Source organism: Alexandromys fortis, unplaced genomic scaffold (genome assembly GCF_014885135.2).
Source record: "Alexandromys fortis isolate MF-2015 unplaced genomic scaffold, M_Fortis_MF-2015_v1.1 scaffold_0, whole genome shotgun sequence".
Taxonomy (NCBI): Eukaryota; Metazoa; Chordata; class Mammalia; order Rodentia; family Cricetidae; genus Alexandromys; species Alexandromys fortis.
Window position 1 is genome coordinate 31,292,074 of NW_026067949.1, and position 13,013 is coordinate 31,305,086.

The window sequence follows — 13,013 nt, forward strand, 5'->3', positions numbered from 1 at the left end:
ATGAAAATACCATAAGGAAACCCATTATTGTGTACAATTAATATTTGCTATTGACTTTTTAAGAAAAAAAAAGAAGGCAGAAGGGAGGGAAGGAGGGAGGGAAAGAGAGAAATAAGGAGAAAAATCAGGTGCTTGCTGCTGCCTCCTCTTCTCTCAGCTCTTATTCCTAGATGGTGTTGATGGCCAGGGTGGCCTGGCACCCTGCTGAGAACATTGCTCACAGACTCAGAGCTCACACCCCTGGGTTGTGTCAGAGGAAGACACAACTCTGGAGGCAGAGATCTGGGCTTTACAGGTCTCTTTGAAGTTTAGGGACCCTGGAGCACTCCTGCTAAAAGGACTGGGCTGGACCTTTGCAGGAAAAGGATAGAGAAAAAAAGGAACTAGGTAGGGAAAGGCAGACAGCACGCCCCATCCCCATACCTCTCTTGGAGATCGCCAAAATTTACTCAGCATATTCAGTGATCTGTAAATCCAAGGTTTTTTTTTCCTTTTTTGTTTTTGTTTTGTTTTGTTTTTCCAAGACAGGGTTTCTCTGTGTTACAGCCCTAGTTCTCCTGGAACTAGCTCTGCAGACCAGGCTGGTCTCAAACTCACAGAGATCTGCCTGCCTCTGCCTCCTGAATTCTGGGATTAAAGGCATGTGCTACCACTGCCCAGAAATCCCATTTATTATTTTGAAGAGGTGTGTGAGTGTGAGTGAGTGAATGTGTGAGTGAGCGTGTGTGTGTGTGTGTGTGTGTGTGTGAGAGAGAGAGAGAGAGAGAGAGAGAGAGAGAGAGAGAGAGAGAGAGAGAGAGAGAGAATCCTATGGTAGAGTCCTGACTCTGTGCTCTCAGTTTAAATCCTATCGCCAGATACACACTTGGCCAACTTCCCCACCTTGTTAGACTCTGTTCAGATTTTAGCTGTTCAGTCTAAACAGTCTGAATTCACTTCCTATGGTTGACTAAAATAAAAGAACACAAATTTAGTATATGAAAACAGAAGTTTACCCTTTCAGAATTCTAAAGCCCGTAAGTCCAAAACCAAGGCAAAAGCGGGGGCATATTCAACATTAAAGGCACTGGGAGGGACCTTCCTTATCTCATCCAAAATAGCCCCGCATTTTAGAGGCTGACGGTGGTCCTTAGCACTCCCGGGGTCACAGACTCATCAGTCCTGTTCCTACCTGTGTCACCACATGGACTTCTTCGTGTGTGTTTGCTTCCTTTCTTACGATTTATTTTGATTGTTGTATATGTGGGTGTCTGTGCGAGTGATGACCATGCATGTGCAGCTGCCCAGAAGGCCGGAAGAGGCCATCCAGTCCATGAGTGCTGGAGTGGCTGGTGACTGTGAGCTGCCTGACCTGGATGCTAGGAAGCTACTTTGGGTTCTAAGGAAGGGCGGCAGCAAGCCCTCTTATCTGCTGAGCCATCTCTCCAGGCCCAGGGTTGTCTTTTCTTCCTAGAACAGCATTCATTGTGTTAGAGCCTATCATAATTCACATGGATTACATCTGCAAGAGCCCCACTTCCAAATAGATCTCCTTCTGAGGTTCAGGATCAACATGAACCTGGAGGGCAACAATGTCTGACATCTGGCTTCTAAAATTTCATGCTCTAGCTACATAAAAATGTATTCACCAGTCCAACACCATCAAGATTCTTAACTCATTCTAGGATTAATTCTAAATCTGAAGTATAATCTGCTCAGAAAGTCTCATCTATTTTAAATCAGGCCTGGCTGAGACCCCAGGTAAGTCCATCTTGGACAAAAATTTACTTCTATCTTTAAATTGTGAAACCTGAGCAACTAAACACAACAATCCATCTTTAAAGGAAGAGAAGGGAAGAAATAGAGGGAAAGTAGTCTAAGGCATGTTCATCACCAACAGGGCAAATTCCACTCATTTTTCAGGCCTGAGAATGATTAAAATCCAATGCCTATAACACTGTTTTCACCCAACAGTCAAACAAGTGAGCCAAATTCTCTGCCACTTTTTTCGGAGGTACTCTTTTTTCCAGGGCCTGGCAACATGTCCCTGTTCTACCTGAGGTCTCATCAGGAGAATATGCTAACGGTGATATCTGTAGCAATCGTCTGGGTTTTTCTTAGGCTTTGTCCTTTTTTATTATTTTTTTTAAATATAATTTTTTTGAGCTATACATTTTTCTCTGCTCCCCTCCCTTTCTCCCCCTCCCAATTTACTAAGGAGAGAGATCTTGTCTTTTTCCCCTTCCTATGTAGATCCATGTATGTCTCTCTTAGGATCCTAGGATCCTCTTTGTTGTCTAGGTTGTCTGGGGTTATGGACTATAGGTTGGTTTCTTTCCTTTGCTTTATGTCTAGAAGCCAAACACCTATGGTAGTGTCTAACACTAGAAAATAAAATGTGTTTGATAAATGAATTCAAACTCTTTCATGCATTAGAGCATTGTCACCATAGGCTTCAATATTAATTCTAGTAAGCAATCGAAAGCTAAGAAGCAAACAATAATGTCACACTCCTTAAGGCTATCACGGGGATTAAATGAGATAATGTCTATAAAGTGTCTTATTCATGGATAACACCCAACAACTAACTCAGTGACAACCATGTGTTTCTACTAACAGTTGCCCTCCTCGTTTTCATTTAGTAAATGCTTTAAAAAGTACCTACTATGTGTCAGAGGGTAGGCACCTACTATGTGTCAGATCTTTTCCAAGCACCAACAATTCTGCCTGCTGCAATGCAAGTTATTTTCTACAATGAAACAAGATAGCACATTGTTGAGGGTATAGCCAAGCTGATAGAATGTTTCTCTAGCATGTACAAAGCCCTGGGTTTTGTACCAGGCTTTTTTCCTTTAGGTCACCAACCAACCAACTCCCAAATCATGAAATAAAGACTTGTTATTAGTTTTGAATGCTTGCCCTAGCTTAGGTTCATTTCCAGCTGGTTCTTTTACCTTAAATTAATCAGTTTCTCTTGGCTTGCCTTTTGCCTCAGGGCTTCTTACTTTTCTTGCTTCTGTATATCTTACTTCCACTGCTTCTCTATGTCCGTCTGTCTGTCTGTCAGCTGCCTGACTTCTTGCCCTGGCTGTCCCTAGGTTCTCTCCTCTCTCTTCTCTCCTTCTTCCTCTCTTCTTTGAGCTTAGATGTCTTCTTATTTATTCTTTGTGCCTACTAGGCCTACCTCTCCTTTCTCCTGCCTAATGATTGATCATTCAGCTCTTTATCTGGCCAATCAGATGCCTTAGGCAGGCAAGGTGGAAGAAATGCAACACACCTTTTCATAATTAAACAAATGTAGCACAGACAAAAGTAACAGACCTTTACACAGTTAAAGCAATATTCTGCAGCATAAACAAATGTGACATATCTTTGCCTAGTTAAAATATTATTTCACAACAGGGTTTGATCCCCAGAACCACATAAAATGAGGTGCGCAGTGTAAATGCCGGGAAATCATAAAGTTCAAGATCATCCTTGTGTACCTAGAAAGTCTGAGACTATTCTTCAATATAGTAGATCTTGTCTCAAAAATAGAAAAGGGAAAAAATAAGACCATAAATAAATCCCCTACCCTAGACAACAAGTTGGTTACCTATGGCCTTAAACGCAGCAACTTAAACACGTGAGGATTAAGATCACAGGCAATAAAAAGGCTTGTAGATAGACTGAACATAGTCAACAATGTGAAGGGTATATACTTCAATCTTCCTCACTAGCAAATCCTCCGTGGTTGGTGCCCAGAATTTTCTTTAGCATCTTTATTCTTGTGGACAGTCTCTTCCAGGTGAATAGCCTATTCTATCTCTGGACAGTTGGAATAACACTTCATTCAGCCTTGTAGCTGGATGACGAAGCTCCCAGTCAGAAAGCTGGTTATGTAGCCGCACACTAACGCCTCCTTTCTTTGCACAGAGTGTAATTAAAAAAGAAAAGGAAAGAAAGTTAAGTCACTATGGTGTGATCAGAGGGAGCAGTCAGGACAAGTCAATATGAGCATCACCATCACCGCTTCTACTACAATCGTGGCACTTCCGGTAACACTGCACCCGTGAGTGAGCAGCGTTTGGAGGATATTCTGATCCCCCAGAGGCAGATTCAGATGTCTGGGTGTAAACTCTGAGGACTTGCTGAGGCCCTTGGGGCACTCTGAGAGCAATGGTTCTCAACATCAGCTGCAATCTAAAGTCATCCTGGGAACGTGTGTGAACTCCCGGGACCCAATGGGCAAGCAAAGCTGACTCTCTGAGAGTGAGATCTACGCATCTATACTTTGAAAAGCCTCCCACCGTGGGACTCCTGTGCATAGCTGAGATTCAGATCTGAGCCCTTCAAGGCTCTGGGTCCCACACTACCGCAGGTTAATGTGCCCGAGGGTCACGTCGGAATCTTGCTGGCATTGCAGAATCTGACTCATCAGCACTGGCACCGAGGTCTGGTCCTTCCCAGAAGCCCCCAAGTAGATGCTGAGGTGGCTAATCAGACATTGCATTATCACTCGCAAAGCCAGTAATTCCTGATCCAAAAGAGACCCTAGAGATGTCAGGGAGTGTGGGTACTAATGAGGAGTTGGTACTGATTCTGAAGAGAGTTTCTAAAATCCTGAAGAAATGGCTCTGCCTAAAAGCCTTCTTCAGTCACAGCTGCTGCGTCAAGCAAGCAAGCAGAACAGCTGGCATTGATACAGCCACGCAGCAACTTAAACACGTGCGTCTGGTCAAGCATGAGATACTCATCTGCTTCATCAGCGCTTGGGGGCTGAAGCAGGAGGATCATGAGTTTGAAGCCAAGCTAGGCTACATAGTAAGACCCTGTTTCCAGAAAAAAAAAATAGACATTTGTTTGTTTGTTTGGTGTTTTGTTTGTTTTTAACAATTCCTAGAATTAAATTACTGAAGCTCAAGCTTAAACCTTAGCTTCGCCCTTCACCCACTGTTTTCTCTTTGGCAAGTTGGTATCTTCACACCTCTATGTCTCTACCTGGAAAACAGAAATACTGACAATACCTTAGAAAATTATAAGACATTATCTTATAAAAATTAAATGAGTTCATACAGAAAACACACCTAGATTGGTGCCTGGGAAATAGTAAAGCTCATGAATTGTGGGTTACTATAATTGTTAGGGTGGGAAGGGGCAGTTTTTGGTGTCCATGTAGATGCGTACAAAGCTTTGCTTAGTTGCACACATGGCTGTGTGACCAGAGCTAGGGTGCTGGTCCCTGTGAGTCTCAGTTTTCTCGTTTGACAGGGACAACAGCAAGGATCTACAGAAGGTGACAGGGTAAATTATAAGCACACGGCACGTGCCACACCGTTGACCTTTGGTAAGAAGTAGCTGATGGAGCATCAAGCCAGGCTGGACCTCAGGGGCCACCAGTGTGGCTGCATGGTGACTGTGTGACCTGAATCAGGGCCGTGGTCTGTTTCTACATCAGCTACTAGGATGGGAGGGTGTGAGTCCATAGAAGAGCACTTTGCAAACCGTGAGGCTAAAATCTCAAATATGGGTTCTAATACGGTGCAGGTGTTCTTTCCGCCTTACCCAGGAGAAAGAAAAAGAAGTGTTTGCTGTGTTGTAGTACTGCCGAGCACTTCCCCAAAGACAAGGTTTTAGTGGATCGGGCAGTGAGGGCAGGCAACCTCGCCCTTTCCAGTCAAGTCTGACTCTGTCTTTTGAATGAAATGGCATCGCTCACTAATGAATAAATAAATAAATAATAAATAACCCGTCTATATGAAAAAATCCTTTCCTTTGACAGTGGGATGGTCTCCCATAGCAACCTCGTTCCTTTTACATATTTTGGTGGTACCCTTTCCCCAGCATCCCTCCAGACACATCTCTATAAGTCCATTAGGAAGGGAGCATGGAAGGCTGCGTGTTTGATGGGCACTTAAAGGGGGCACTGGAGCATGTACCGAAATGAGTCCTTAGAGTGGACACAGCGGCACCCAGAGGTTCCAGGCCGCCTCTCCCTGCTACTGAAACCTCCCTGAGCAGGCGTCCCATGCGCCTGGCTCCTAAGCACCATCTGGCAGCCCCATCTTGAGCTCTGCCACTCTTGCGTGTGATCCGGACAGCCCCGGTTCGCTTCTATCTAACAACACGGGTGTACTGACATTTATCATCTTTCACTTTCCAGAGCAGAGAGGCAGTCTGACAGACGCGAGGGACATACATCTCTGTGGCATTGCACCCTGCAGCTGACGTGGGGGATTTCTCCTCCTCTGTCACCCTTTGGCACATGCTCCTTCACTCAGCTCTAATGACGGTCACTAGCTTGTACTTTGAGCAAGGGGCGGAGAGTCGCTCCAAAAACCTACACTGCGTGCAAGCTCTTCTTTCTAGGATAAGACTACACATTTACAGACTCATTCACATTTTAGGTATACATATGTTTCTGTTTTTTTTTTTTTTTTTAAAAAAATGAGGTGTTAATTGAGCCCATACCTGTGCATGTGTGTTCACATATGGAAGTCTTGGATAAACAGCATATAAAAATACAGGTTATTTTCCTACAAACTGTCTCCTAATCTGGCACTCAGCAACACGCTCGCTCGGTATTCCATTATTAGGACTTGGATTTCTGTTTGCCAATACCGTTTGAAGGACAAAAGTTGTGCTAATGAGTCAAAACATTTTCCTTCTATTTAAACTCCTTGGTGCCCTAATGAGACTGTCAAATGAGCCCTGAACAAAAGGGAAAAACATGACTCAACTTCTGGAGGCCCTGAAAATATTCTACGTAAACCAGCGCGTTCCCAAACACAGCCTCGTTTATTCAGGTGCTGCTTCGTTCTTCTGGTATCTTTTGTTTTCCAGTCCCAGGCCATTGTTTGGAGGGTTGAACAATGCATCTTATGTAACCCAGGCTGTCACAGGAGGAACCCCTCCCCCGGGTTATCAGTGACTCTTGTTTATTCTGTGCTTGGGGAGTCAAACAGCCTTAACTGGCCAGTGAATCATGCTGCGGCCGGCCACAGCAGGAAGATGACGACAGCCCCGGTTTTTTAACTACTAGGGAGACCAAGAAGGAAACGCTAATGAGTGGGCAAAAGACGCAGATAGGGAGGAAAGAGAAGGCCGCCTGAGAAAGGAAGAAAGTACGTGGGCTTCTGTTGTGATGAGAATGTCACCAGGAACCGCAGAGCAGCTCTCTGAGTGTCATCCAAGGTGAAAAGGAAGAGACCATCCTGAAAGAAGGCACAGGCAGAACTCAAATTTCTAGGAAGAGTTGATTTTGCAAGAAGGAGTCATGAGGCAGGAGGATTCTATCTAAATATATTTGATTCGGGGATGACTTTCCTGTCCATCGGTGTTGAGGAGGAGGGGGCAAGGGTGGTCTGTGAAGTAGGAAGAGAAAAACTCAGGGAAACGGTGAGCTGGAAAGAAGATGGGAAAACTCTTCCAGGCAAGATAGCTGGGACCCTGGTCTCCCACTGGAAACTGCTCTGCTGTCTTACGCTATTTTAGGGCCAGGCTCTCTGTCTTTTAAAAATGAGATCCCAAGTCTTCTTATGGGAGGGTGATCGTTCTAGCCCCGTGGATCAACAGCAAATAAATACTACCAAATATTCACACTGTGGAAACATCAGGCAAGAGTCAGACAGGATTTGAGCAATCTTCCAGGAAAATACGTTTTTTGGGGTCACAGCAAAAAAGATTATATGGCAACCTGGCATTATCATATCCCACTGAGAGGGCTAAAAACTGGTGAGATATTTCCAGAGGACAGCTTGGCAGTATGGACCAAAAGCCTCAAAACAGTGAATACGCTTTGCTCATCAGAGGGGTGAATTGCCCAGTAAACCTAGAGTCTTTTTCACAAAGAATAAGCAATTATGGCTCTTCTCAAAGACAGCAAAAGTTCCGTTCATCCACTATTGTTTCCTAACAGCAAAAACCAAAACCAATTTAAAACTTTGACTAGAGGACTAGATGACTAATTAGCATATATTTGAAGCAAAATCCCAGATAGTCATTAAATTAATATATAAGAGTATTTATTAATGGGGGAACTACTCATGCCACATCATTCAATCACCGGTGTTCTAAAACCATGTATCCAGTGTGATCTCATTTTTTGTATAAGACATTCATAGAATGATACATGCTTAACTACTGAGAGAGGCTTATTTGTAGAGGTAAAATAACAGTTTCATTTTCTTTCTCGCATTTATTTTTGACGTACAACTTTCTATTAAAATTGGTTGCATTAATTTCGAGTGCTGATTCCTGCACCTAGATCCCGCTGGTTGATCTCTGTGCAGTATGCTGTCTGTCACCTAGTATATCAGTGTCTTCTCTTCTCACGACACGGCTCTGCACTCACTCCATCTGCACGTCCCACGTACCTACCTTTGAGTTCATCATTCCCCATCCCTGGAGCCTCAATGATCCCAGTTTCACTGCTCCACTCTCTTTCTTAGCATCTGCTATTCCTCAAAGCCTTCAGGTCCACAGACATGAAAAAATACCTGAGTCTTCACCCCTGCCATGTCCCCTCTGCCTTCACCCCTGCCATGTCCCCTCTGCCTTCACCCCTGCCATGTCCTCTCTTCCCTCCTAGCTCAACTCAGTTTTCACGATCAATGATTAAATGTTTTCTGCCCAGACACTCCATCCCTTGCCTCTTTTATTTTTTCATTTTATGAACCTGGAAAAAGCTCCAATCTTGGTTGATTGTAATTCTCTGCCTCAGCTACGGCTGTGCCCATGCAGCTGAGTTTAGCTGGAGAAACTAGCCATCTTGAGCCTCATATCAAGTTCAGTATGGGTGACATCAAGTGTCAACTTCCACGGTTGACTCTTCTTTAACTTCCATCTCCTTTCTTATAGGATGACCCTAATCCTGTTTCCTCACAGAGAAAACAGAAGCAACCAGAAAAGAGATTCAAACGCCACACGTATGTCCTTCCAGCACCCACGTATGTCCCTGTCTTCCGCCTCTCATCTGCTGTGAATGAACACACACTCCCAGCTAAAGCTACACCTTCCAGCTACACACAGAGCCCTGTACTGTGCAGAGTCCAGCTGTCAACCCACAATTCTCACCCTACTCCCCCTTGGCGCCATCAATAAAGGTGACTGCTACAGTTTGGCGGGTTTGCCATGCTCCTCTCGGTGGGATCACAGGCCACTTCTTCCCTATTCTTCTCTCCACCTGCTGCTTTTTCCCAGCTTCCTTTGCTGCTTCATCCTAACCCCTTCCCAAGACCCCGTGATGCTGGGGAGTCTCAAGGCTCAGTCCTTAGGCTGTTTCTTATTTCCAATCCATGCTCATTTTCCTGGTGCCTCTACAAAATGTCATTTTTAAACACTATGTCTATGCTTATGCATCCCAGATATATAGATCTGTATCCCTCGCTTTGCTCCCGGGGTCCAGACTCATACCTAATAGTCACCTACACACTCACCTACATAGCCAACATCTGTACTCATTTAAAATGTCAGAAAACAAATTCCTGCTTTAACCACCAAATCCATTTCTTCTCAGTCTTTTTTCCCACCAGATAATGACCATCCCGTTCATCTGATAGCTCCGTGCAGAAGCCGTGGTGCCATCCAAATGCATCAAAAAAAAAAAAATCCTGCTGGCTCTTTCTTAAAAATACAAAGATCTGATCACTTCTTATCCGTATCTTGCTAGCATCTTGGGAATGCCACTCACGGCCCTGACCACCTGTGTCATCTTTAGCTTCATCTCTTTCTCTTTCCCCATCTATACGTCAACTTAAAAAAAAAAGATTTATTTTTTGTGTGTATAAGTGCTTGCCTGCATGTATATCTGTGCCCTACAAACATGCCTGGTACCTCAGAGGCCAGAGGAAGGGGTTGGGTCCCCTGAAACTGGAGCTTCAGAGGGTTGTGAGCTGCCATGTGGGTGCTGGTAATAGAACCTGGGTCCTCTGCTAGAGCAACAAGTGTTAACTGCTGAGCCATCTCTCCAGCCCCAGCAGAGATTTCCCAAAAGGTATTTTGGAATAGCAGAACATTGGTTGGGAATACTTGCCACACTTATTTATGGCCATGTTCAATGAGGTTCAGACAAACAAAGGATTTTGGCCTTTGTTTTGTTTTTTGAGACAGGGTCTCACCATGTAGCTTTGGCTGGCCTTTAACTCACAATGTAGACTAGGCTGGCCTTGAACTCACAGAAACTAGCCTGCCTCTGCCTCCTGGGTGCTGGGATTGCAGGTGCCATCTATGACAGGTTTGAAATATGGTCTTTAACTTCATTGGCATGCCTTCTAGTGAGAGGCCAGGGACCTTCCTTTCCTGCCTCTCAAGTTGCCTTGTTGAGTCACCCATGGGTTCTGGCAGCTCCCATGACTGGTCATGTGGAACACTCGCTCTTGGGACATAGACACCATGGGTAAGGCAGCCTTAGCCTGGGGATCATCTGTATAGATAAGATGGAGGTCCCTAGCTAATAGCCCACACTGAGCTTTCAACTTACGGCCAGCACCTGCTTGCCAAGAATGCCCTAGTTAATGTCCCAGGGAATGCAGGTAAACTGTCCCCACCAAGATCTGCCCATATTAAAGAGTTGTGAACAAATTGATGCCACGTCATTAACCTTCGGCACAGACTGTTGCACAGGTGTAGAGGCTCCACCATCGCAATGCCATCACTCCCTGTTTGCCACTCGCCTGTCCTTGCTGCTCTCTGAACATGTAAACTGTTCTTGTTTACGAGCTGTGGAACTTGCTCTTGACGTCTATGTCCAATATACACACCGGTCTCAGTCTCTCTCCCTTGCTCTCTTAGTCTCACTCCTGCCCGCTCAGACACACACACACACACACACACACACACACACACACACACACACAGCACTCTTGAGTCGTTAATCACTGTTATCTTTCCAGGAAGGCCTTCCCTAAACTGGCAAACCACACTGTCCCAGCCCTGCCCCCCTTCACCCGTTTTCTCCAGAGAAGCCATCAGCATCTGATACACTACATGGTTTACTTCGTTGGCTAAACCTCAGGGTGACAGGAACCATCTGTGTCACCCCCTGCTGATTCTCTGTGTTGAGGACAGTGTTTCTCTCATGGTCCCTCCTCACCTGAGAGGCACGATGGCATCCTTGTGGCAGATGCACAGGGAGCCTTACAAGTTTGTCCCCTCCCTCCCACCCTCTCTGCTCTCCAGAAACTGACCTCACTCCTCCTGTTGTCCACACCTCCTGGACTATGGAAGTCAGAGACCCCAGGTGTCTTCCGCATTGGAAGGTGTTCTCCTCTGTCTGGAGAGAAAGTCTTTGTATGCTATCCTGTGCTCATTTCACACCAGGGATGATTGTGAGACTTCAGGCTCAGAATTCCAGGCTTTATTGTGTGTGTGTGTGTGTTTGAATGTATGTGTGTATATGTGTATGTATATATATGTGTGTGTGTGTGTGAATGTGTGTGTATATATGTATGTGTGTGTGAATGTGTGTATGTGTGTGTATATGTGTGCATGTGTGTGTGTGTGTATTGGGGGAGTTTAAAGCATCATTCACTTGTGTGGGTACATATGGAGGCCAGAGTTTTTGTTGAGATATTTTCACAATTACTTTTCCACTTTATTTTTTTCAGGCTAGGGTCTTTCACAGAAGCTGGAAATGATTGTTTACAGAAGATCCCAAAGAGTCTCCTGCCTCTGCCCCCTCGCACTGGGGTTACAGGTGTGAGCAACAACGCCCAGTTTTTACATGGGTGCCGAGGATCTGAACCCAGTTCCTCACACTTGTTCAGCAATCCCTTTCACCACTGAGTTTCCCCCCCCCCCACCAGTTCCTTTCAAGATTCGTTTTTACGAGCAAAAATGATAAGAACTTAAAGTAGATAATGAATGAGCAAGGATGAAATCAATGCAGCACTCCGGCCGCTGACCGCTGTGTAACATCCACCCCCAAAGTCAGACGCTACAAATGATATCGTTTACTTACTGCATTCCAGGCTGCCATCTGAACAGGCCTCAGTAGGGGCAGCTTGTGTCTGCGCCACACGCTGTCAGCTGGGGCAAATCAAGCCAAAGCTGTCGCGTGTGCCTGCACGTTCGTGCTTTTAGCATGTCAGGGATCCTCCTCCGTCTCACAGAGTCTGACTTTCAAGCATTGTTAGGCTTTATTCTCAAAACAGTTCTTGGAAGCTATGAGAACCCTCTTGCTTTTCTCAAGTTGAATGGCCAAGGTAGCAAAGAGTGCCACTGACCCATGGGTGGAGACCCTCACGTGGTCATGTATGACCATTGAAAACTGTATCAGTGTGTTCCAAAAAAAATTCAAGTTATTTTTAAAAACCATATTTGTATTCATTCTTGAAGAATTTCTTGCAACATGCATTAATCATATTTACTCCCACTCCTCCCAAACCCTCTCAGATTCACCCCTACTGACCCCCAGATAATCCCCCAAATCCAGTTTGTTCTGCCCATATATTCATGAGTGCAAGGCCATCACTGGAGCTTGGGTGACCTACTAGGGTCCACGACCTTAAAGAAATCTGACTGTTTCTCCCTCAGAAGCCACCAACAGTCAAGGGTGTGAGCTAACAAATGCCTGCCCACTCCAGGTTGGAATGTTCACCAGATTGATCTTGGGCAGGTCCTTCGTGGGCAACCACAGCTGCTGTGACTTCCTGGGTCCTGTCGTGTCCAGACATCAGTGCCTCACTCTGGTCCTCCCCTACCTCGAGCCGACTCTTCTGTGATGGTTCCTGGGCCTGGGCTGTGTGCGATACAGAGGTTCCAGCTGTGGCTGAGGTCTCTGATGATCTCTTTGCACCTTGGCCAGTTGTATACCTATTGCATTTTGTTCAGTTATTAGTTCCCTTAATGAGGAAAAAAAATGGAATTATCCCTTATTTTATGCCTATTTTTGAAGAGCATTAATGACGTATATAAACCTTTTAGTAAATAGGTAGATAAATTGATCAAGAATAGTCACTAAATTTACGATGGACAAATGTATTGTTGACTTTTGATAAGAGCACCTCACATGAACAACATTTTTATTTATTTTTATTTTTTAAGCATTTAAACAT

At 44.9% G+C, this 13,013-nt stretch overlaps 1 long non-coding RNA gene across 1 annotated transcript; it reads left to right on the top strand.

Moving 5' to 3' along the window:
* The first annotated feature begins 7,004 nt into the window (after positions 1–7,004).
* LOC126506571 (uncharacterized) lies at positions 7,005–12,171 on the top strand. The gene is made up of 3 exons (XR_007593254.1): positions 7,005–7,082; positions 8,818–9,062; positions 11,565–12,171. It is a non-coding gene; the product is annotated as an uncharacterized lncRNA (long non-coding RNA).
* Positions 12,172–13,013: the final 842 nt, after the last annotated feature.